At 35.3% G+C, this 25,809-nt stretch overlaps 1 non-coding gene across 1 annotated transcript; it reads left to right on the forward strand.

Moving 5' to 3' along the window:
* Positions 1-24,168: 24,168 nt before the first annotated feature.
* LOC128592794 (U4 spliceosomal RNA) lies at positions 24,169-24,306 on the forward strand. Its single transcript, XR_008382012.1, has one exon. It is a non-coding gene; the product is annotated as a U4 spliceosomal RNA (small nuclear RNA).
* The last annotated feature ends 1,503 nt before the right edge of the window (positions 24,307-25,809 follow it).

The raw sequence follows: 25,809 nt of genomic DNA on the forward strand, positions 1-25,809 counted from the left end.
AGGATATTTGCATATTTTCAATCAGACAAAAGCTTGATAACTAGGATCTATAGAGAACTCAAATTAATCCACATGAAAAAAGCCAACAATCCCATATATCAATGGGCAAGAGACATGAATAGAACTTTCTCTAAAGATGACAGATGAATGGCTAACAAACACATGAAAAAATGTTCATCATCTCTATATATTAGAGAAATGCAAATCAAAACAACCCTGAGATATCATCTATCCCCAGTGAGAATGGCCCACATCACAAAATCTCAAAACTGCAGATGCTGGCGTGGATGTTGAGAGAAGGGAACACTTCTACACTGCTGGTGGGACTGCAAACTAGTACAACCTTTCTGGAAGGAAGTATGGAGAAACCTCAAAGCACTCAAGCTAGACCTCCCATTTGATCCTGCAATCCCATTACTGGGCATCTACCCAGAAGGAAAAAAATCCTTTTATCATAAGGACACTTGTACTAGACTGTTTATTGCAGCTCAATTTACAATCGCCAAAATGTGGAAACAGCCTAAATGCCCACCAACCCAGGAATGGATTAACAAGCTGTGGTATATATATATACCATGGAATACTATTCAGGTATTAAAACAAATGGAGACTTTACATCCTTCGTATTAACCTGGATGGAAGTGGAAGACATTATTCTTAGTAAAGCATCACAAGAATGGAGAAGCATGAATCCTATGTACTCGATTTTGATATGAGGACAATTAATGACAATTAAGTTTATGGGGGGGTAGAAAAGCAGAAAGAGGGATGGAGGGAGGGGGGTGGGGCCTTGGGGTGTGTCACACTTTATGGGAGCAAGACATGATTGCAAGAGGGACTTTACCTAACAATTGCAATCAGTGTAACCTGGCTAATCGTACCCTTAATGAATCCCCAACAAATAAAATAAAATAAAATAAAATAAAATAAAATAAAATAAAATAAAATAAAATAAAATAAAATAAAATAAAATAAAATAAAATAAAATAAAAGGTTAAAAAAATAAAAAAGAATAAAGAAAATCTACAAGCCTGAGAGAAAACTTTGACTCCAGAGGCAATGACTTTATAATCTGTGAATCTTTTATTAACTGCATTACCCAAAGCTAGTCGCCAACATAAAATACAAATTTATCTGCGTAGTTAAGATACTTTTATAATGTATTAAATTTTAAAGCTTTATAATGTTGATAATAAATATGGCTAAAAAATGAAAAAAAAAGAAACTCACTTGATCATAGTAAATCAGCTTTTTCATATGTTGTTGAATTCAGTTTGGTAGTATTTTGTTGAGGATTTTTGCATTTATATTTATAAGGGGTATTATTTTGTAGTTTTCTCTTTGTTGTGTTCCTTCTTGGCTTTGGTGTTAAGCTGATATTGGCTTTGTAGAATGTGTTAGAATGTCTTCTTGATATTATAGAATAATTACTGTAGGATAGGTACCAATTCTCTGTAGTTATGGTAGAATTTGGGTATGAATCCATCTAGTCTGGGTCTTTTTATTGTTGGGAGATTTTTTTTTTTTTTTTTTTTTTTTTTTACTGCTTCATCCTTGCCTCTTGCTTCTAGGATTAGTCTGTTCAGGATTTATTTTTCTTCGTGATTCATGCTTGGGGAGCTTGTGTGTTTCCAGGAATTCATCTATTTTCTCTATATTTTGGGGGTTATATGCATATAGGTTTTTGGGTAACATTTTATATTTCTGTGATATCAGTTGTAATGTATCCTTTTTCATTTCTGATTGAGCTTATTTGAGTCCTTTCTGTTTTATATGTGATTAATCTGGTTCGTGATCTATTGATTTTGTTTATCTTTTAAATGAACCAATTTTTTCTTTTGTTGATCTTTTGTATTGATTTTTTTTGTTTCTATTTTATTTAATTCTTTTCTGAGCTTTGTTATTTCTTCTGCTGACTTTGAGTTTGGTTTGCTCTTCTCATTCTAGATCCTTGAGATGTGACATTTGGTTGTTAATTTGTGATATTTCTTTTTGATGTAAGCATTTAAGACTATGAACTTTCCCTTTAGAGGTGCTTTTGGTGTATCTTGTAGATTTTAAAAGCTGATATCCTCTTTGTCATTTAGGAATCTTTTGATTTGCATCTTAATTTTATCATTGACCAAATAATTATTCAGCATCAGGTTGTTTAATTTCCACAAGTTTGTGTGGCTTTGAGGTTTCTCTTGGAATTGATTTCTAGTTTTATTCTACTGTGGTATGAGAAGATACCTGGCATAATTTTAAGTAAAAAAAAAAATTTGTCGAGATTTGTTTTGTGGCCTAAGATATGATCAGTCCTGAAGAATGTCCCATTTGCTGATGAGAAAAATTTACATTCAGCATCTTTGGATAAAATGTTCTGTAAATGTTTGTTAGGTCCCTTTGTTGTAGAGTCCCATTAAAGACCAGTATGTCTTTATTGATTTTCTGCTCCAATGATCTGTCCAGGTCTGTCAGTGGGATATTGCAGTCTCTTGCAGTTATTATGATACTGTTTATTTCTTTTTATAGATTTAATAGAATTTGATTAATAAATCTGGGCAATCCTGTGATAGGCATATCTACATTTATGACTGTTATGTCTTCTTGTTGAATCACTTTTTCTATCATTATATAATGACCATATTTGTCTTTTTTTTTTTTTTTTACCATTATGGACTTAAAGTCTATTTTATCTGATATGAGAAAGGCTGCATTTGCTTGCTTTCACCTTCTATTTTCATAATTTTTTTTCACTTTTTTTTTTTTTAATCTTGATTCTTTGTAAGTCCTTGTAAGTTGGATGTGTTTCTTGGAGACACATACACTTGGGGTATTTTTTTTCCATACATTAATCTGGCTATATCTTTTAAGTGGAGTATTAATATGGTTCACATTCAGTGTTAGTACTGATATGTATGATACTGTTCATCATGTTGGATGATTCCTTATTTTGTTTTCCTTTTGTGCTATTGTTTAGAAAAGCTGTAAGAATTAACTTTTGGATGGTCTTCCATTGGTGGTTATCTATTGTGTTGTTCTATATATAATGCGGTTCTGACTATTTTTTGTAGGGCAGAACTAATAGCGACAAAATCATACCGTGTTTGCTTGTCTATAAAAAGGTTAATTCTCTTAGTTTTGCAGGATATAAAATTTATGTCTGGCAGTTCTGTTTAAGATGACTGAAAATGGGGACCCTGTCGCTGCTGGCTTGTCAGGTCTCTGCTGAGAAGTCTTCTGTTAGCCTGATGAGTTTTCCTTTATTGGTTAGTTGTTGCTTCCTTTTTGCTATCTTGCTGCTTAAGGAATTTTCTCTTTCATTTGAACTTTGTCCAAGTTGATGACTGTGTGTTTTTGAGATATCCTATTTGCTATGAATCTTTTTGATGTTCAATGGTCATCTTGTATCTGTATATATGAATATCTAGTGATATTGTGATGTTCAATTTAATAATTTTCTCAAAGTTTCCTTGCTTTTTGTTTTCTCCCTCAGGGATACTTATAACTCATGTATTTATTCATAGAACATAGTCCCACATTTCTCTGAGTGATGTTCATTCTTCTTTATTCTTTCTTCCTACATATTTAACTGAGTGTTTTTGTCTTCAAGCTATGAGATTCTTTTCTCTGATGGGTGTAGCCTGTTGTTGAAGCTCTCTGATGTATTTTGAAATTCCTAAATGACTCTTTAATTTCTTTTATAGCCATCTTCACTTGTATCCATTCTTAAGGTGTCTAGCTTTTTAGTGAATTTTTCATTTTTTTATTGGTATCAGAAATTATTTTTTGAATCCTTTGTGTGGATTTTTGACTTTATTTTTAATCCCATGCATCTATTTGCCCTGCATCTTTTGAATTTCATTTCTGAAATTTCAGTAATTTCCTTTTGGTTGAGGTCTGTTGCTGAAGATCCACTGTGATCCCATAGGGATGTGGAACTAGATTTGTTTCTTCATGTTGCTAGAGTTCTTTTGTTAGTTTCTTGTTATCTGAAATCTCTTCTCTCAGCTGGGGCAGGTAATTTTGTAGTGAATATGCTATCCTTTTCAGGGAACTTTCCTCCTTAGTGAGAACAGGAGAGACCCCAAGATGGTACTTTTGTGACTTACTCTGAAAGATTGACCCAGCAGGGGAGAGGAAGATGTACTGGGAACCTGTAATGCAGCTGTTATGTGCTCTCCCATTCACCTGTGTACTGGATGATATTCCTGGGGGTAGTGAGTTGTTCCCAAAACTGCTGTTAGAAGAGTTGGGGGCTGGGCTAATTCCTCTCCAGTGAGGCTGGCATTATGAGATTCCCTGCAGTAGTGACAGTAACAGTTAGGTGTGGCTATCTAGACAGTTGTGATGGGTGTCAGGGCTCTGGGCATTCACTCCAATTGGGCCCACTTGCAACAGGAGCTTGACAGTAGGAGGTTTCTGGCAAAACATTGGACTATAGGGGCAACTTCTGTCAGGTGGCTGCTACATACCATAGGGGCAAGGCCATATGTTCCAAAGGCAAGATGAGAGCCTCAGAGCCAGGACTATGGGCCCAGGCAGGGCATGGGAGCCATGAGGGCAGGGCTGCAGGATCTGAGGTAGCACAGGAGCCACAGAATTCAATGGTAGCATGGGAATCATGGGGACAGAGCCGTGGGCCAGATGGTAGTGAGGGAACCATTGATGAGGTATAGGACCTTACAGTAGCACTGGAACCTGAAGAAAGAACTGAAAAAGGGCTGAATAGCAACATGGGGGTTGTGGAGGATGTGTGAGAGAGCTGGGCTGCAGGAGGAGGCAATAGAGCTTTCCCAATAGCTATGTCCTATGGAGTCAGTTACTGCCAAAGCCTTTCAGGTGGCATCTGTGGTGCTTGTGGTGCCTGTTTTACTCAAATTCCCCTTGAGGGGAAGGAGTTCTCAGCTTGCATTCACAGGCATGTGAGAGCATCTACTTTCCCTGCTTCCTCCCTGGCTTGTGCAGGGTGGTGTGGAGTCAGCTGCAGCAAAGCTGAGTCCTATGTAGACATGGCATCCTGGACCTGAAGAGTGTAGTAGCCAAATAGTGTCAGTTGTGGCAACCTGGAAACAGAAGCTACTAGATCCCTGCTGTTCATTTTCCCCAGTGACACAGACTCCAAGCAGTCCCCTGATCAGTTTGGGGGTAAGTGGTTGTGGTGGTGGTGGTGGTGGCCCCTCACAGCTCAGGCCACAGTGCCTGTAGGGGGAGCATGGAATCCGAGGGCTCTTTCCTCATGTCCTTCCCCACATATGGATGCCTTCCCCAGGTACATTTCAATCTTGCTGAGTAGATTGCCCTGTCACCTTCCTCACTATGAATGTCCCCCTTTGCTTTTCTGATGATTCATAATGCTCTTCCCAAGGAGGCCGATCTATAGGTGAATATTCACATGCAACTTCTAATTCTGTCCTTAAGAAGGGTGCATGTAGGCTGCTTTTAGTCTATCTTGCCCCTCCCTCTCTCAGCTAATTTTACACATAAAGGATTTCTTCAAATGACTTACTGCTGTAAAGATAGTCACATTTTGGTTTGTTGTAATTTATGTCTTTTTTGACAGTAAAAACTCTACCCAATAATATATAAATGCTGGCAGTAGATTACAAATTACCCTATTAAAACCAGATGAATAAGGATTGAACAAATTCAAAACTGTCTATGTTGAAAAATATTAGTTTTACTAATGGACATACCTCTTCATCCTTTAAAAGTTTAACATTGTCCTTGTTAAGCTTGAAATCTGTGAAGGAGCAGAAGGAATATATTTGTTTTCTCGAAGTAGCTCATGTTCATGCAAATGCAAGTTCCTAAATAATCAAGTAAATAAGTAAGTGATAGTGATCATGCATAGCTTTAGGATGTGATTTTTCAATATTGGCACTATTGACAGCTTGAACTGGATATTTCTTTGTTGTTGGAGGCTATCCTGAGCCTGGAAGTTTGTTTAGCCACATTCTACCACTAGATGCTATGGGTATTACCTTCACCTCTTATTATGAAAAGCAAAAATGTCAGTAGACATTCCTGGGGTGTGTGAAAAAGTGACATTTGGTTAAGAACCACTAATCTAAGATTTGGGATAGGAATATCTAATTAAAGTTTCTGGCAATTTTTTTTTAACTACTAGACACAACCATGACTGGCAAATCATTTAGGCCATTATGAGCTGAGACCTCACCCAGTGGTCATAGCTGAAAACAATAATTACTTTGAGTTCATGGCAGCTGTACAAATTCACTGGAAAGGAAGCACAAAACCCTAGTCCCTACCTACTTTTCTATCACTAAACATTCCCATCAACTCTGTTTTCAGTCCCAATTCATTTTAGTAATGTGACCCAAATGATTTAGAATTACAGTAGATAATGGATAGTCTGCCTACTAAGTAGAATTCATTTTTTTCCTAGTGAATGGAAATGCGAAAGGAGAAATGTTATAGATGCTTGCGTACCACTGAATTTGATTTGACAAGCTAATCCTAGCATCGACAAGAGGTTTCTGGAAGGTAAAGGTGGTAGAACAGGAGTGGAGGCAATGTCTGTGGAAGGTGATTGCTAATGATAGCTAGAGGCCTGATTTCTCTTTCTCTCCCTAATTCCAAATCTGTGTTATGCTTGATACAGTTGTCATTTAGAAATTTGACTCGACCAGATGCTGCATTTGATATGTTGTATGCAATTCTGTTTAGCTCATGAAAGGACTGTTGGAGTCAGAGTATCCAAAAAGTGATTTCTAAGAGGGCAGGGTAGGGGCAGCCTCTGATTAGATTATTGGGTTCTATGAGGAAGAAGATGGACTCTAGATTGGAGCTTTTAACAGTGGCATAGTTGTTTACATAATACAAAGGATAAAAGGAGTGATATTCAAAAGGTAAAGTTCACATGTAGATAAAGCAGCCATTAAAAAAAAAATTCATCAGTATTATTTTTATTGCCAATTTGTAGAATGTTTTCTCAATCAGACTGTTCTATCTTGAAATAGACCTACATTGTGATTAGAGATAATATCAAGGACTTTAACTTTAACTCTGAGTGTCTGAGGGAAAACAATTTTTTCACAACTAATTTTGAAATGACACTTGGAAACTCACATATAACTTATGAACTGTGGTCCTCTTTGTACAGTTTAGGTATTTGGCAATTTCATACTTTTGCTAATAGAAGATCTTGTGTACTTTATTTGTCATATATGGACACCTCTCCCCAGTTCTGTGTCCACAAGAGATGTCACTCCTCCAAGCACGGTACTTTTTTTCTACTCCAGCATGCCAATTCAAATTAACTATGTTGACATGTGGACCAAAACCAATTGTCTAGTCTTGATTCAACCCCTGGTCCAGTTAATAACTTAGGACAGGCTAGCATTATCCAACTGAAGTATGTTTTCACTGTCCAATATACTAGCTGTTAAACCACATGTTTCATATATTCAGTGAACATATGAAATGGGGCCAGTATGACTAATGGAATTTTTACTTTAATTATTTAATTTAATTTTAATTTTAATTTAAGTAGCTACTTATAGCTATTAGTTACTCTATTGGACAGCACAGCTCTAGGCTTTTGGGACACATATTTTGAGATACATTTTTGGAGCTGGGATTATGGTTACTATTAGTCTTTTGATAAGGAAATACCCAGAGTTACAGAGACATTATCACAGCATTAAGACCCTAGTTTAGCCAGTTGGAAAAAAAAAAAAAGTAATTTATGTATATACCAGGGTCCTGGGAAGTTAAAGATGAACTCTGATATATAGAGGAGAAATATGTGTATTAAGCATAGACATCTCTAATATTGAAAGAGAAAACAAGAGTCAACATAGACATGTACTTTTAAATCTGCTTCTTTCCTCATCATCTGAAATTTTAAGCAATGGGATAGTTTATATGAATTTTTATGCAATATTGTTTTAGTTGTTTTGTGTTCCCTTCTAAGCAATTTAGCATACCTCTGCTAAGTTGGGGAGCCATCTTGGGGGCTAATTAGAGGATCAGAATTTTAGGGTAATGTAGATTCATTTATAAATGGTATTAAGCACCAAGGTCATATCCATGAGTCATTTAGTAATGTTATGAATCATGGAATTTCAAAGAATGCATGGTACTCAGTCACAACAATATGTACTAAGAACCATTCTATGTGGCTCTTTTGTTAGCTATCACCATTCTGGTATAGTGAAAGTAGGAAGCATCTCAAGAAGATATACTCTTCCTGGAGTTTGTAAATGTTTCACATAAAACTTCCAGTTATCCTGGCACCAAGACATCCTCGGACACTTAGTCATGGTAGGTTTCCTTGACATGAATGAAATTGCTTAAGAAATATCCATCTCTCTCAATTTTTCCAGGTTAAAATGCTCAAGATGGTGAGAAACTGGCAGTGATAATAATACTGCAGGTGTTTGGTTTGTATTTGTGATGTGTGTTCAAAATCATGGACAGTATTCATACAAGGCAACTAGACTTTGATGTGTGCAGAAGCATGTATTACCTCAGATAGCACTCTTCAAAGCCTTTCTTTTTTTTAACATACCTTCTTCTTCCAGCATGGTTGAGAAGTTACTCTGAGTTTCACTGTCCTGATTGTAAAATGAAAATGTTGGGAGCACCTAACCCTTAGCAGCTCTGTGACTATGTAGAGGCTGACATAATGAATGGAGCACAAACTCCTCTGTGAATTCTAGTGACTATTATTAATAATGTTGGTTTTGTATATCTTAAAATTTAATATTACAAAATGTAATATTGTTTATCCAAATATACAAAGCTCAAGAGATCAGAGGATCAACACATCAAGAACTACATATTTAAGGCCAGAGATGGTGGCTCACACCTCTAATCCTAGCACTCTGGGGGGCTGAGGTGGGGGGAATGACTTGAGCTCAAGAGTTCGGGACCAGCCTGAGAAAGAGTGAGACCCCGGAGGGGAGTGGGGCCTTGGTGTGTGTCACACTTTATGGGGGCAAGACATGATTGCAAGAGGGACTTTACCTAACAATTGCAATCAGTGTAACCTGGCTTATTGTACCCTCAATGAATACCCAACGATAAAAAAAAAAAAAATGGAAAAACTAGCAGGGCATTATGGTGGGTGCCTGTAGTCCCAGCTACCTATGAGGCAAGGGATCGCTTGAACCCAAAAGGTTGCTATGATGCCCCTATACTCTACCCAGGGCAACTGAGTGAAACTTGGCCTAAAAAAAAAAAAGAAAAGGAAAAGAAAAATATAGGTATTTTGTTTTTTTCTTCAAACTGGGTAATCTTCTGCAATGCAAATCAGTTCTTCCTTAGTTTCATTTATTTTATAAATTAAGAGTTTCCTGCACTAGGTGTTCTGAAAGCTGGGGACCTCTTTACCTCTCCAAAATGGATCTCTCAAAAACTTACCAAACTTATCAAATGGTTTATTTTAACAATAGTAGCAGTATCTTTTAAGATATCTTTAAAATATTGGTGTGCCCTAACGACTTAAAGATAGTTAAGGTAATTTTTGTTTTGTTAATGATCTACTCTGAAAACTAGAATTAATGCCATTCTAAACTTGCTCTTGTTGAAACAACAGAACTCAATTTTCCAGTTATGGAAAGATAAAAATGTCTCTAACTTCTTAAACTGAAGTGTCAGTGTTATGCAAATATAGTTCCCTAAGAAATAGCTCGGATAGAGTATTTTTATATTTAATTAATGTTCCAAATTATCTACACTGAGTATCTAAAGTGCTAGGATTAACTAGATAACTATTTCAAATCATTCACTGACAAAGAGCAATATTTCAGAAAGGTCTGGTTAATTCAAATATCTAGGAAGTTAGATTCTGATTGTGGGAATTATCTGGGAAAAATGGTTCTCTTTTTGGATGGAGGGATATATTTAAATTTAGAATGAAATCTATTTCTTATGGCCTCAGGGTGCCTGTGCATTAATGTAGAAATTGATATTATGATAAAATCTTGAACAATTAGGGATAAGTATCTAAAACCCAATTAACCTTTAGCAGTTCTCCCCACCAGTAATGTGCTCTCATTTTCACTGCTGTGGAATTAAATGGATTCTTTATCATTGTACAGCCAAAGACAAAAGTCGGACTCTGCAAGAGTACCCAGTTTTAGACAGGGTACATGAGGAATTCTCCAAGAACTAGAGGTAGATACCACCTACTTGATTTGGTGCTTGCAAGGGATTATATTCTCCTCTGGGTTAGTATTTTATTACTTTGAATCCATGTTGGATCTTTCTTCAACTTATTTTGTGATAAAGAAATGAATTTCTTTAGACTAGATCTCGAGGCCCAGATTCATGTAATAATAATGACCATGAATTCTGAATTACTGGCATGCTCAGTGTTTCTGAAGGTCAGGAATTGCTAACAATTCAAAAACATTTTTCATTTTTTAGAAGACAAAAAAGCAAAATGTCACACCCATCGTGAAATTACCATAATAGCACAATAATTTTATCATATTAGTTTGACATGTTAAATCTGTGTAGGTTGTTCTGTACTTTTGAAAGATACTTCCCTTCTTTAAATTATTGCTGAGTGATAATAGGACTTAGCATATTATCCTTGAAATACCAAAGAATTGGTATTTCAACCCCCCAAATGATGAATTTAAATGTCCCTAGACCTACCGTGAGAAGAAAAATGAAAGTGCCACATCCACCCTGATGGTCTTGGTTTGTCAGCTTTATCAGCAAGGCACACACCAGAAAACAAATTTACACACAAATTATAATTGGATGGTTTTCTATCACTCTTAATAATTAGGTCCTTTGGGTTGAAGCTATGGATGTTTACAATAACATTCTCTTGCATTGTTTCATTTTTTTCAGAACAGTATGCCATGAACTTTCCTTAAATATTTAAACTGTTCACTGATTGTCTCAATCATTAATCTATTAATTTATGCTACATGTATGCATTATTCAGTTTCCCTCTGTGTAGCCCCTCCCCCCCAATATTCTCTTGGATAGAGTCTCAATCAGATATGCTCAGGATTAATGGGAAGGGGTCCTTTATTAAGAATTCTGAATGGAAGTACTTTAACGTTCTCTGTTGTATGTGTTTGAACTGTTCTCATATTAACAGTTTCTCCCAGGATGAAGAAGCATTCTCTTGGGTGCTGCTTTCTTTAGGGGCTTGTATTTTAGTTATCTATGTATTTCCTGAATTCCTCTAGCTTACTGTGAGTTCCGTGATAGAAGATACTATAACTCTGAAGGATGGACATAATAAGGCAGAGATAGATACAGGGATGGATGAACAAACCAACTCTATTTATGACTGAATTATAATCAGTGTTGTTCTCTGAAATTTATATCTTTATAACAACTGTCTACTTCACTATGCCACCACTCCCACTAGAGGTATTAAAAATATCCATGTTGTATATTGTATCATGTTAATACATTTTTATTTTCAAAGATGGCATTTCTTTATTGAGCATTTTACCTTGGAAAAGTTAATATATTTAAAAGGATTTTAAAAATTAGCTACTATAATCTAATGATAAAATTTAAACTAAGGGGGGACAGCTTCTGTATGTCAACTTTCTCATAGTATCCTGAACTAAATTGTGAATTTGTTTTGCATGGAATTTTTTCTTTTGAAGAGAAGTGTCATCATTTTCACAGCCAGAACAGATTTTAGAGCAAAATAGAAGACTCTTTTTCTTTTCTGAAGGCAGCTGTGTTTTGTGTGTGTCTGTGTATTTATGAAAAATCTGTTGCAACCATTTTCCCACTGATTTTGATCATTTTTGGTAGCATTTTCTGCACTTTTCCAAAAAGTTCACACCTATTCTGATTTTCTTACATTAACTTTTGGTACTCACATAGCCAATAGATTAACATATAATATTATGAGATTAAAATAATGAAAAGTTTGATTTAAATGATGTCAGTCAGCAGTTTTTTGAGTAGCCACTGTGGTGGAATCAAGACAGACCTAATTACAACCCTTGATATGTGATAGTTTAGTGAAAAATATGGACATTAAACAAATAATTATAAACTCTATATAATTGCACATGTGTTAAGCCCTACAAAGGACACATGCCAAATACCAATAAAATAAAAGAATAAGGTCTTTTTCTTACTCCACTTCTCTACAGTAACCACTAACTATATACGGTTACTTAAATTTAATTTAAATTGAAAATAATTAAAATTAAAATTCACTCTTCCAATCACGTGACCATATTTCAAGTGCTCAGTGGTCACAAGTAACTTACGACCGCCATGTTGTATAGCATGGATCTAGAGTTTCTTCATCATTGGAAAAGTTCTATTTGACAGCATTATAGCTATGGGTTCTGGGGGGTATCTTTCTACAAAAACATGTTGAACCCTAGATACGATATCTGAGCAGGCATCAATCCAGTGAAAATTTGTAATAGAAGGTACAATAGTCCAGGCAGGGAACAGCTCTATAATATGAAAATAACTTAAATTAAACTAAAGCTATTGTTTTCACAGGACAGTTTTACTACTACCCTACGTATGTCTGTTTAAGATGGTAGTATTGCTACTCTCAGTATTTCTTTAACTGTATAAAAGCAAGTTCTATCAGGTTTCTGCTTAAGGATGTCACATTAAGGTGTTATATTCAAATAATAATGAATCTGGCTCCCCAAATAATTAAAAAGCACTGAAAACTCTTTAATGCAAGGTTGTTTTTTTTTTAATAAAAGCAACAAAGGAGGAACTCTTTAATAACAAAGTGAAATCTTTTACCAACTTTCTCTCCTTTTCTTTTTCACTACCATTCACTACTGCTATCCTTAAATTCTCTCTAGTTCCTAAATCCAAAAATCTTACAAACCTTCATCAACTAAGCTCTTTTTCATGCACATTAACTTTGCCTGTTTCTCATTTTAATTTTTTCTAATATCCTATTAATTGGCTGCAGGACAACAAAGAAAAATGTAAGAACTGATTTAATGATTAGCAATCTCTCCTACTTATCAGACTTTTAGAAAAAGACACAGCCACACAACTATTATCACATCTCAACATTAAAGAAACATTCCAAATGCTTGTGGGGAAAAATTGATTATGCTATTTGAACTTGACTTTGGGATGTACAGGTTTCAGGCTCAAGTTATTACTTTAATAGTTGAAAATGCATATTCTTTAGTTCCATGCTTGAATTCCTTTTATATAAATGCCATTGCTTTGACTAGAAGGCTGTGTTGTAGACAGTCTAATATGTATGCACTCATTTCTTCTTTTTCTTGGCATGTAAGAAGTAAGAAAGCTGGGATGGAAGTCTCTACTAATTGTGCCCATCAGCCTCCAAAGTCTGTTGTTATTCACATGGACTTGTTTTTTATAAACGATTATGCTTTCCCTACATTTAAATCTTTTAGTCAAGTTTAATCATGTAGACTAAAATTGAGTAAAACCTTACAGAGTTGGACTAGCAGAGGAAGAAATTGATTTTAGATTGACCTGAGTGATCATACATGAAGGAATTATTATTTTCAGTTTCAAAAGATAACCAAAACTAGACTATTTTGCTTGGCATATAAGATGTTTGCAAATGATTGAATAAGAATTGTTTATAATTAAACTGTCAATTGTCCTTTTGTTAAGTTCCTAAAGGACTTGAGATTGATTGAAATATCTGTAGGCTTACTTTTTCTGTTTTAAGCGTCTGACAGGGTCTAATTTCATTTGTTTTATATGTAAAACAATTCATATTCCTGTACACATAAATTTCAAGATGAACCAAAACTATTAATTTTTTGAAAGCTGTATGTAATAAACTCAATAGGCAGATTCACTACATACTATCCTGTCTGAACAGCTCAACGTCCTCTCACCTTCCTCTGCTTCCTGTGTCTCCAGTATCAGTTGCCTTGACTAAACCCCCCTAATTAACCTGTCTGCTACCAAATGTACTTCTTTTAACCTGTTCTTCCACAGCTGCTAAAGCTGTTGCCACCCAAAACTTGAACAAGGAAGGCTTTAGGAAAGGCAGTCCTTATTTAGAGGTTGTGAGCTGGGGAACTGCTAATGAAGGTGCCCTCTGCTGTCTTTACTTGCTTGTTTAGGTGCTATTTCTAATAGGTAATTGGTGTTATGAGAATAATTGCTGCCCTTTCCATTACTACCTAGATGTGCTTGTTCCCCGACTGAGTCGGGGAGAATCCGTTCAATCAGATCATGTCCATTTTTCTGCCTTAAAAATCTTTGATGGCTTCCCACTGCTTTTAGCATAAATGTCTAAATTCTTAAGATGGCCTCTGTGCTTCTATGGGAGTGGCCCTGTTTATCCTTTGGCTGGTCTAATGCCAGTCTGTCTGCCTTGTGGCTGTACAGCAACCACCCTGGCCTGCTCTCTCTCCTCACATGTGGTGGGGCTTCTTTCCCTTTCCCTTCATGTGGAACTTCACCAAACTCTCCCCATTGTTTAGTCTGAGTTTCAGTGCCACCGTCTCTGGTCATCCCTCTTTGATCCCATCCTCATTCACTCACAAACCAGGCCAGATTAGCCTATCATCTTCCTCATGGCCATTATCAGAATTGCAATTGTATCACTACACCCTCAAATATAGAATTAATATCTACCTTCCATGCTAAACTAGAAGCTCTTCAAGACAAAAATAGGCTTTGAACAATTTTTACCAGTATCTCCATCATCCAACACCATGTCTGACATGACATATAAAGGCATTGACTGAATATTAAATAAACTTCTTATAATTTTAATTAATTTTAATTAATTTGAAATTTTGATTTGATAGATTCTAGAACACAAATAAGTTCTTCCTTATTTGATTATGAAACCCAACGCCAATGGATTAAATTTTTTCTCTGTTGACTTACATCTTTGCAAACAGCCTAAGTCATTTGATTTCCACTATAAATGTTCTGAACTCAATATCGAAAGAAACTGTAATTTCAGAGGAAGTTCACTGATCATATCAGCCTCCAAACACATTTTTAAAAAAGCCCGTGAGAAAGTAGAAGCCACAGATAAGGAAGAAATGAAAGTCATCCCAAAGCAAATTGAGAGCAGAAGATAACAGCAGCCACTTGTTAAGAAGAGGTTAATGCATATTGCAGTTGATGCTACTAATTTCATGTATTTTTGCCACCAGGAAGTAAAGAGTTTTGGATTGTTTGTTCATTGAAGTAGATCGACCAGAATTTGTACTCCGTAACTCTTTCTCTTGTGAACCAATAATTTAGAATGCAAGTTTTGGAAGTGGTGAAGAAAAAGAGAGACCAGGATATAAGAGAAAAATAAAATGAGATAGACATTAGTAAAGGGACTCACCACATTAACTTTGTCATCTAACATAATATGCTGTGTAGTTAAATCACGGATGTGTCACAACATATTAATCTCCCACAAATGTCCTAGAGAGTGTTAACAGGTATTTCTGAGGGAAAGAAAAAAGGTGGTGGTGAAGGGTTAGCAGTCATGTCCAGGTGAGTTTGGAAGGTTGGTTTACTAACGAATAACAAGTCTCTTCATTTTCTGACTTTTTGCACTAAGAGCTAGGAATAGTTCACATTGCCCAGACTTTGGGGTTGTCAGGGCCCAAGCTTTAACATCTCTTCCAACACTTCTGTTCAGAGACCATTTAGGTGAAGCGTTTAAGTCATTCTGGAGATACCTCCATGATGCAATCACTTATGTAATGAAAATGTCTTTCCTCCACTATTTCATAAGCTCAAAACCCTTATGGTATAAAAATACAGGCGATGTTACTGGCAGTGCCTTGCCTGTTTTTAATTATGAGGAGAATTCTGCTAGGAAAATAAATTAGTATTTTAGTTAGGTAGGTATAGACAGCTACATTTGGTTTACCTGTTAGGTAAATATTTTGCGTTTAAAGAAAAAAAAAAAAACCCTGATAAAATGAAGTTCTCAACCCTTCACTGTTCTCATTCTCTCTCCCTACTCAACTCCCCTAACTCTGATGCTACTTTGGCACAAGGCCATAAAATCAATTTGTGAATATTCACCTATCTGGAGGTATTTTTTTAGTGTATGTTGGAAATAGTGTTGCAATTTTATTATATTTTCTAAGTTAAATTATAAAAAAAGAATGAAAACTTTAATGTTAGGAATCATTATTACTTTTCATTTCAATAATATTGAAAAATAAAAGAAAGAACCTGATAACAATTGTTATATTTTCTTAGTTAAAAACTACTACTTCAGAACTGAATGCAGCAATATGCCTCTGTGGTCTCAGCTACTTGGAAGGCTGAGAGAAAAGAATTGCTTGAGGCCAGTAGTCTAATGTTGCAGTGAGCTATGTTTGCACCTGTGAAGAGCATTGCACTCCAGCCTGGGCAACAAAATGAGACCCCCATCCTTTTAAAAAAAAATTAGAAGAGAATAATTCAAATGTATCTACTATAAAGAAAAGATGAATATTAAGGCAATGGATATCCCAATTACACTGATTTGATATTTATGAATGTATTAAATTTTGTGTACTCCGTAAATATGTACATCTGCTGTATATCAATAAAAAAAGCAAAAAAAGGGTGGCGCCTGTGGCTCAAGGAGTAGGGCGCCAGTCCCATATGCCAGAGGTGGCGGGTTCAAACCTAGCCCTGGTCAAAAAAAAAAAAAAAAGCAAAAAAATTAAAATACTAAAAACTACCATTGACAAGGAACATAATCTAGGTATTTCTAGTTACTTTGAACTGCTTTGATTTAATTCTCCTCCTTCCCTTTGAAAATATTTGCTATGTTAAAAAGATGCATGTTAATAGGTATTTTATTATAAAGTATCATCTTTTTTTCCCCATCACTAACTGATTCTAATACCATTTTCATCTAATATTCTAATCCTGAAATATTAAATGTGAAAAACAACATTTAGGGACAATCTAGTGTTAGTCTCTGAACAGGAAGCTGGTTCCCAGAGAGGAAGGGAGCCAAGAGTCAGAGGCAAGAGCAGACCCAGGCCCTTGGAGTTTTGCTGGGCTTCTTGCCTCCTACCTCTAGCTTATCTCATCTCTACAAAGATGATAGCACCCACTTTCCAGGAGTATCTTGAGACTCAATGAGACCATGCACGTGAATCTCATAATAAGCTGTTTCACACATAGTACATGCTCATTAAATAGTAACTAAAAATAATGTTATTGACACCATTTGCCATAAAATATTTAGTAAGCATCTGCTACAAGCTTCGGAAAAGGTCTCTGTCCTAATGTCATGACCCCACCCACAAACACACAGTGGCCTCTTCTACTAGATTAGCCACTAACAGTATAAATGTACTCCACTGGGGTCAGTCCACAGAAACAGAATATTCCATGGCTGTCTGCTTGATGAAATAAGCCTGACAGGAGAAATAGAAGATTTGTAAACTCCAGATTTGCTAAAGATACTCATTTGAGTATATCCAAGCTCTTAGGTTGCCAGTTCAAATACATTGAAGCAATTACTGAAAAATCAAAGTTACTTGCCAAAGGATCACCACCAGATATGGACAAAAACCTTGTCTCTGGACTGCTTTAATATTTTAGAAAGTATAATTAAATGTATCTGGGTGTAAAGGTCTAACGATCACATGAATTTGAAAACTAATCTAGCCGTATTTTTAAGAAAGAAAAAAACTTAGGCAGAGGCTGGTCATGAAAATAACTAGATGCTTTTCTTTATTTTAAAGAGCCAGTTCTTATGCCAATGTTGATTTCAAAAGTGTAAGTAGCAGCCACTGGGCAGCACCCTGTGCTTCAGAGTCATCTCTTATAATAGGTATAGGGTTCCCTCTGTTATTTAACAAAGGTGGGGGGGTTTTCTTTAGCTCATCTGTCACCCAGCATCTATAGGAAGTACCCTATGGGTGAAGCATTATGTTAGATCACAGGCAAATAAAGATACATTTGTTATGCTCCCTCTCCATAAGGAATTTACTTAAAGTCTAGTAGAAAACAAACAGATCATTTCAAATATTGTCTAGTAAAAGAAACAAATGAGCACAGAAAAGGGGCCAGAAGAACCAGGCTATTCTACCATAAGACTTCAGAGGAGATGCTTGATCTGAGTCCCAGTGATAATTAGGAATTTAATCTCAGGCAGATGGACCAATTTACACAAAAGGCTGAGGTCCTACAACTATGTGATGTATTTAAGTAACTTCAACTGGTTTAGTGTAGCTAAAATGTAAATTATCACAGAGGAGAAGTGGGGCTACGGCAGCAAGAAGCAGAAAAATCAACCTGAACTTTTTTTTTTCTAGTTCTCTTATATTTGGGAATATTTGGTGAATTTTAAACCAAGGAAAGATGTCATCAAATGGATATTTTGTAAAGAGCACTCAGAAGCTATGGTTTGGATAAATAGGAGGGAAGAAACCAATTGAGGGCTGTGAAAATAGAGTAAGTGGTGAAAAAATTTGCATTAAAGCAGAGATGGAGACAAGAGGACAAACCAGATATAATTAAAGGAGGAAGCTTTTGGGGCATAGAGATGAACTGGATGAAAGGGCAAATAAGAGGAGGAACATAAGTCCACCTAGATGTGACTAGATGCACAGTGCGACAGAAGGCAGATTCAGGAGGAGGTACACACTTCTGCAGGAAGATAAGGAATTCTGTTTTGGAGAAGTTAAGTTCCAGGTGGATCTAGGTGGATAAACTACTGGGGAGGTTTGACCTTGGAATGTTAATTTGTGCTTCTTGGTGAGCTGATGTGATACTAATAAAAGCTCTGAGAAAAGATAATTTTATTATTGGAATAGAGTCTACAGTATGAAGGGAAAAACACTCTAAATAAGTAATTACTCCCTGAAATAGTATGGAGGGGAAATTTGTTTTTATGTCAGCTTTTACACCTGATTTCTTCACTTGACCTCAAGTTCCAAGTGAATTGGGCTTCAGAAAACATGAAGTCATTTTGGATCTTAGCCAAAAATGTTGTTAATTCATAAGCTTAATGCAGATGACATAAGTTTTTCTAAAGGCTCTTCCTCTTATATGTTATGAAAAAAAATGGCACTATATATGAAGAATTAATATTCCAAGCTGTCAGACATAGGCCGTGAGTCACTTACTACTATAACAGATGCTTTTGTCTATTAGAAAAAATACAGATATGTTGCAAATTTTTTATATATCTTAGAAATTATTGCCAATATGGATATTCCTGACTGTTCTTCCCACACACACATACCTGTGGCTTAAAGGATGTTCTGTAAAATACTCTTGAGGCTGTTTTCATCTTGGTTACTTGAGGGTTCCTATGTGTCATTGGGTAATGACTGGGCTATGGTGTACAGAGTGGGGCTTTCTAATACCTAGTAAGGGATGGCTTCTGCAGAGCTGAAGGCTTAACAGTGGCACTGAAGCTCACAGAGTGCTGAGAAATGTTGCAGTCCTATCATAGCCAGAAGGAAAAGTCTTGCTCAACAGCTTAGACACTCCATTGAGACTGTAAGAGAGACATACTTTAAGAAGATCAAAATCTAAAATGAGAACATGTCCTAAAAATAAAATCAAATAGACCTACTCTAACTTAGTATAGAAACAAACATGAAAGTATAGAGAATCTGACAGTAATTTAAATAACTGCCAGAACAAAACTCAATACCTATAAGGGAAGAAAAGGTAATCCAGACACCCCATGATGACAGTACATGTGAAGAAGATGTTAAATGGAGAAAACAAGCAGTCACTGTCAACACGTGCTGAGATGACCAAGCTACTGGAGTTGGCATAGCTATTGCAATAATGTTCAAGAATGCAAAGGAGAAAATAGATATTGTCTGCACTAACAAATGAGGAATCTTAATTAAAGATAACTATAAGAAGAATCAAATGGAAATTCTAGAATTGAAAAGTGCCATGGTTGAAATAAAAAATATTCTGCATGGAATTTATAGAAATTAGACTCTGCATGATAAGAGGTCAACTTTGAGCCATATCAATGGAAATTATCCAATCTAAACAAAAAAAAAAAGGCTAAAAATTATGAGTTATTTCAAAATCATAGATTTAAATAGAAAAGCTAACACTATAAAACTTTTAGAAAAATATAGAAAAATTATCTTCAAGAACTTAGGACGGAAAGAGATTTCCTAAGGAACACATAAAAAGCATGAAATATAAAAGACAAAAAGTTGATAAATTGAACTTTATTAAAATTTAACTCTTTTGCTTATCAAAAGACCCAGTTAAGAAAATGAAAAGGCAAGTTCTAGACTGGAAGATAATAATTTTAAAAATATTTATATATATTTATGACAAAAGACATGTATCCAGAATATGTGTATGTATGCATAGTGTTGCTGGGTTTTTCATTGCTATAAAGAAAATACCTGTGGTTAGGTAATTTATTTTTTAAAAAAGAAGTTTATTTAGCTCACAGTTCTATGCGCTATGTAAAAAGCATTGTGGCAGTATCTGTTGCTTCTGAGGGCTTCAGGGAGCTTTCAATCCAAGCTGACCGTTAAAGGGGAACAGGTGTGTTACATGGCAAGCGAAGGCGAGAGTGATGATGCAAAGCTCTTTAAAATAACCAGCTCTCCCAGGAAGTTATAGGGAGAACTCACTCTCCACCACAGGGAGGGCACCAAGTCATTCATGAAGATCTGCCCCTATGATCCAAACACCTCCCACAAGGCCCCACCTACAACACTGGGGACCAAATTTCAATGTAAGATTTGGAAGCAACAAATATCCAAACTATATCTCTGTATATTCATATCCCTAGACTTTAATACTTCAAAATAGAAAAACAACCCGATTCTGAGGGTGGTACAGTGAGACTCTGTCTCTACAAAAAAAAAAAGAAAAACAACCTGATTAAAGGTAACATAAACAGCAAAAGAATTCAATACATAGCCCAAATAAATAATTGAACATATATACATATACATTTTCAAATGACCAATAAGCTTATTAACAGGTGCTCGATATCATGAAAGTACAAAATAACAATGCAGAATTAAACAGGAATGAAATATCTCTTTATATCCACTTGAAGAGCTAAAATTTAAAAACCTGTGGTGAAAAGATTATAGAGGAATACAAATACTTAAACATTGTCAGTAGGGATATAAAATAGCACAACTACTTTGGAAAACAGTTCTTTTTATTTTTTTTTTAATTCAAGATAAACTTTATGAGCTAGCTGTTTTACTCCCTGATATTTACTGCCTCCCCCAAAAGAAAGTATGTATCCACATAATTTTATGTGTATATACGTCTGTCAAAACTCATCCATTGTAAAACATTTATATTTCTTTCTATGTAACTTTTACTTTAGTTACTTACAAAAGTTTTAAAAACAATAGCCAGCTTTCATATGAAAGCCATAAATTAGTTTCGTAGTAGGTCTGAGTACATTGGATACTTTTTCTTCCATTCTTGAGATACTTTACTAAGAAGAGTGTGTTCCAGCTCCATCCATGTAAACATGAAAGAGGTAAAGTCTCCATCTTTCTTTAAGGCTGCATAACATTCCATGGTATACATATACCATAACCCAGTTATAACCTAGGAATATGGGGAAGGGGGAGAGGGCGGGGAGGGAGGGGGGAGGATAGGCAGAGGGAGGGCGATTGGTGGGATTACACCTGCAGTGCATCTTACAAGGATACATGTGAAACTTAGTAAATATAGAATATAATTGTCTTAACACAATAACTAAGAAAATGCCAGGAAGGCTATGTTAACCAGTGTGATGAAAATGTGTCAAACTGTTTGTAAAACCAGTGTATGGTGCCCCATGATTGCATTGATGTACACAGCTATGATTTAATATTAATAAAAAATAAATAAATAAAACATATCACATACTATTGGTACCTAAAACTTAAACTGTTATATTTTATCAAAGGCCATCAGCTTGCTTTATATCTAAGGGAGAGTCAAGCTTCAGAGATGAAAAGTCTCATTGTAATTGCTATTGAGATGGAAGGGCCCTGACACCATCCAAAGTGATTATCCTCAGAAATTTTCACAAAAAGAAACTGACAACTATAACAAAAAAATACCTGACAGTCACAACTTGAGTTATTAAAAATTGGGGAAAATTATTATTATAATCTCTACCAATTACAATATGATTTCTCAGATCATTTTAGGACTATTTTATGTGATTTATTCATTAAATGTCCTATCATAATTAAATTAGAATATACCTTTAAATCTGGAGGGCAATAGGGGAATGATATGTAAAGGCTACTGATTAGTAAAATGAAGACATGCAAAAATACACTGAAAAATAGAATGTTCTCACTGTGGACAATATGAACTATGCACAAAAGTGTCACAATCTAATTTTGTAAATAAAATATTTATGTAAAATATTCATTTTAATTTATGCAAAATATTTCCATTTATGTTCTATTTAACAAAATAAAACTATTTTTAACATAAAAAATAAAAACAATAGCTAGTGATATAATGAACTAAAATTTCTAATTGTTATTTTGTATACTAAATCAAGACAAGTTCATTCATAGGGAATAAAGGGTTCATTCATAGGAAATAAACCATGGGATAATTGAAACCATTCATCTGGGAGCTGAATGTCCAGGAAGGAATATGACCTGACTTAATTGAAGAGAACTAATGGTAAAACATTAACAATACTGATCCTCAGAGAATGAAAATGGAAGGGCCAGCCTAGTGTCTATGAGTATTTTGTATTTTGAGGAGAAGGTCAAGCTTATTTTATAGATTAGTTCACTCTTGATAAGGATTAGTGATAATGGACTAACACAAAAATCTCTCCTTTTCTTCTCTCTCACTCCTCAGAGAAAAAATACAAAGGGGCAAAAAATATATATGTATACATATATATATATCTGAGGATATATGTCAGGTTGAACGTATTGTGTGGGTACTTTAAAGTGGCATATACATAGCCTCAGCCTACGTGGGTAGACAGCGTGATATATGAGAAGAATATGGGAGTGGAAGTCAGAGACTCAGTCATTTGTTAGCTGTGTGACCTTCAGCCAGTCCCTTAGCCTTTCTGACCTTGTCTGATAGTGTTGCTAGATATAGGATTGTCTTAGGCTGCTTTCTGCTGCTATACAGACTACCACAGGTTGGATAATCTATAAAGAAAAAATATTTGACCAGGCACAGTGGCTTATGCCTGTTATCCTAGCACTCTGGGAAGCTGAACCAGGTGGATTGCTTGAGCTTGGGAATTCAAGACCAACCTGAGCAAGAGCAAGACCCCCATCTTTACTAAAACTAGAAAAAACTAGTCTAGCATAGTGATGGCTACTTGGGATGCTGAGGCCAAAGGATTGCTTGAGCCCAGGAGTTTTATGTTGCTATGAGCTATGATACCAGAGCACTCTAGCCTGGGGCAACAGAGTAAGACTCTGTCTCAAAAAGGAAAAACAAAGAAAAGAAAATATTTATTCATCTTATGATTCTGGAGGCTGGGAAATTCAAAAGCATGATGCTAGCATCAGGAACATGATTGTACCATGGAAGGGTGGAAAGCCAATGGGAAAGAAAGCCTGTTCAAGACAGAGTTCTCTTTTATAACAGTGCCATTCCTGAGATAACTACCTCCTACAATCAAAGTTAAACATGAATTTTGGAGGAGACATTCAAACCATATAACAAGGATAAATTGAGACATGTATGAAAAAGTCCACTTTTTACAAAAATTAAGTTCAATACAAAAAAGAAATTTATAAGATTTCTTTTCCAAAAAAACTATCCTTGCAATATTTTTTTTTTCTTTAGTATGAGAGTTCATGATTCGGTGACATTGTTCACTTTTGTAAGGTAAAGTCTGAGAAGCAATTGAGTCCTTTACCCATATACTTTTATATTGTCCTGTTAGGTGGGAATTTACTAAATCCCCTTCTCCTTCCCTCCTTCTTGAATTTAGTTGTGTTTTTTTCTTCTGTGGACCTATAGTTACTGATCTACTAGTTTCAACATAGTATTGAGAATATGGGATGCTTGCTTTTCCATTCTTGAGATACTTATGAGAATGTTCTCCAAAATCCTGCAGGCATACCATGCGATACTACTCAGCAATAAAAAAAGATGAAGACTTTGCATCTTTTTCTTGAGGGCTCATCTCTTAAAATGAAAATAAACAATGGAAAGCAATAGCTATTCATTTTCAAATGCATAGGTAGGTGTTAGCTGAACACAAGTATTGGGGTCATTAAGTAGAAGCAAAATGATTTGTAAATATTAAGTATCCTTCAAAGAAGCATTAGTAACTTTGCACAGTGGCAATACTGTAGCCAATGATGTTTATCTGAGATGAGATTATTGCTAATTGAAAACTTTTCCTAATACCCCATCATGATAACTTTTCTATTAATGATATATGATGCATGGATTAAGCTGTTAATCAGATATATTTTATTGTTATGTATTTTCATGAGAAGAGGAAAAAGTTCTATATTTAAATCCATTAGAGCTAAGTAAAGTTACTAAACATTCAGAGTCAAGTCATTTAAAAACATTAGACCAAGAGTTGACTTTCTGAGCAACCATATCTTAATAATAGATTTTAAGAGCTAAGACCAATGTTAAATCTTTGAAGTCTACATGTAAGTGTTAGATATTTTGTCCTGAAAGAGATGGCCCCCTAAGTTCTAAGAACAGGAGGGGGTTTGACAGTAGTCAACCATCTTTGGAAATAACTAATAAGAAATGAATTATGTATTGAAAGAAGAAATATGTGATGACTTAACAGAAGAATTGTTTTAATGAGTTATTAGGCTACTCAAGTAAGTTTGAATCTATTACTGTTTTAATGCATTATGTACATGGTCTTCAGATCTATTTTAACCAGTGAATTGTGATGAAATTTAAAACTCAATGACTATACATTAAAACTACTGAAAAGTCAACTTTCATTTCTTAAAGGTTTAGTATTATTTTCAGTAAACCATGTTATTAAAGAAAACAAATAAAAAATAACCTGCAAACTTACATTCAAAGCATATCTTGTTACATGCCTTTCCTCTTCTCTTGATGCATTTTTCATAAAGAAATATTAAGTGCATATTAGATTTTTGTTTACCAGAAAGATTCCAATTTTTAGAGGTTTTGGTATTTTATACTTTGATTAGTCATGGTTCTCCAAAAAGATATAACCAATAGGAGATATAATATATATGCTATACATGCACATACATATATATATCCAATAAATACATAAAAGGGAAAAAGAAATTGATTTAGAGGAATTGATTTACCTATTAAATAGTTATGGAGGCCAAGAAGTCCCATGAACTACTATAAACAAGCTGGAGAGCTAAGAAAGCCAGTGGTGTAATTTAGTCCAAGCCCATGGGCCTGAGATACAGGAACACTAATGTCTGAGGGCAGGAGAAGATGGATGTCTCAGCTCAAGTAGAGAGTGAATTCCTTTTTGCTCTCTTCAGCCTCTCAGTGGTTTAGATGATGCCCACCCACATTGGGGAGGGATATATGTCTCACTCAGTCCATCAATTCAAATGGTAATCTCTTTTGTAAACACCCTACAGACCCATCATATCCAAAAATAATGTTTTACTGGTTATCTGGGCATCCCTTAGCCCAGTCAAGGTGACACAGGATTAACCATCACATTTGTATGGTCTCCTGTGTCCCAAAATGGAATGGCTATAATGTTGATGCGATGGGTAGAAATGAATAAAGAATACATTTAACACCAATATATTCACTCAACCATTTAGTGATCATTCGTTTTCCTCTACTGACTACCGTGTATATAATATACTACACTGTTAAAATTGTAGATGCTTAGAAACTGACAGAAAGAGATGTTTTTTTTTTTTTTTATTAAACCATAGCTGTGTACATTAGTATGATCATGGGGCACCATACACTTGGTTCATAGATAGT

Source organism: Nycticebus coucang, chromosome 8 (genome assembly GCF_027406575.1).
Source record: "Nycticebus coucang isolate mNycCou1 chromosome 8, mNycCou1.pri, whole genome shotgun sequence".
NCBI classification, from domain to species: domain Eukaryota; kingdom Metazoa; phylum Chordata; class Mammalia; order Primates; family Lorisidae; genus Nycticebus; species Nycticebus coucang.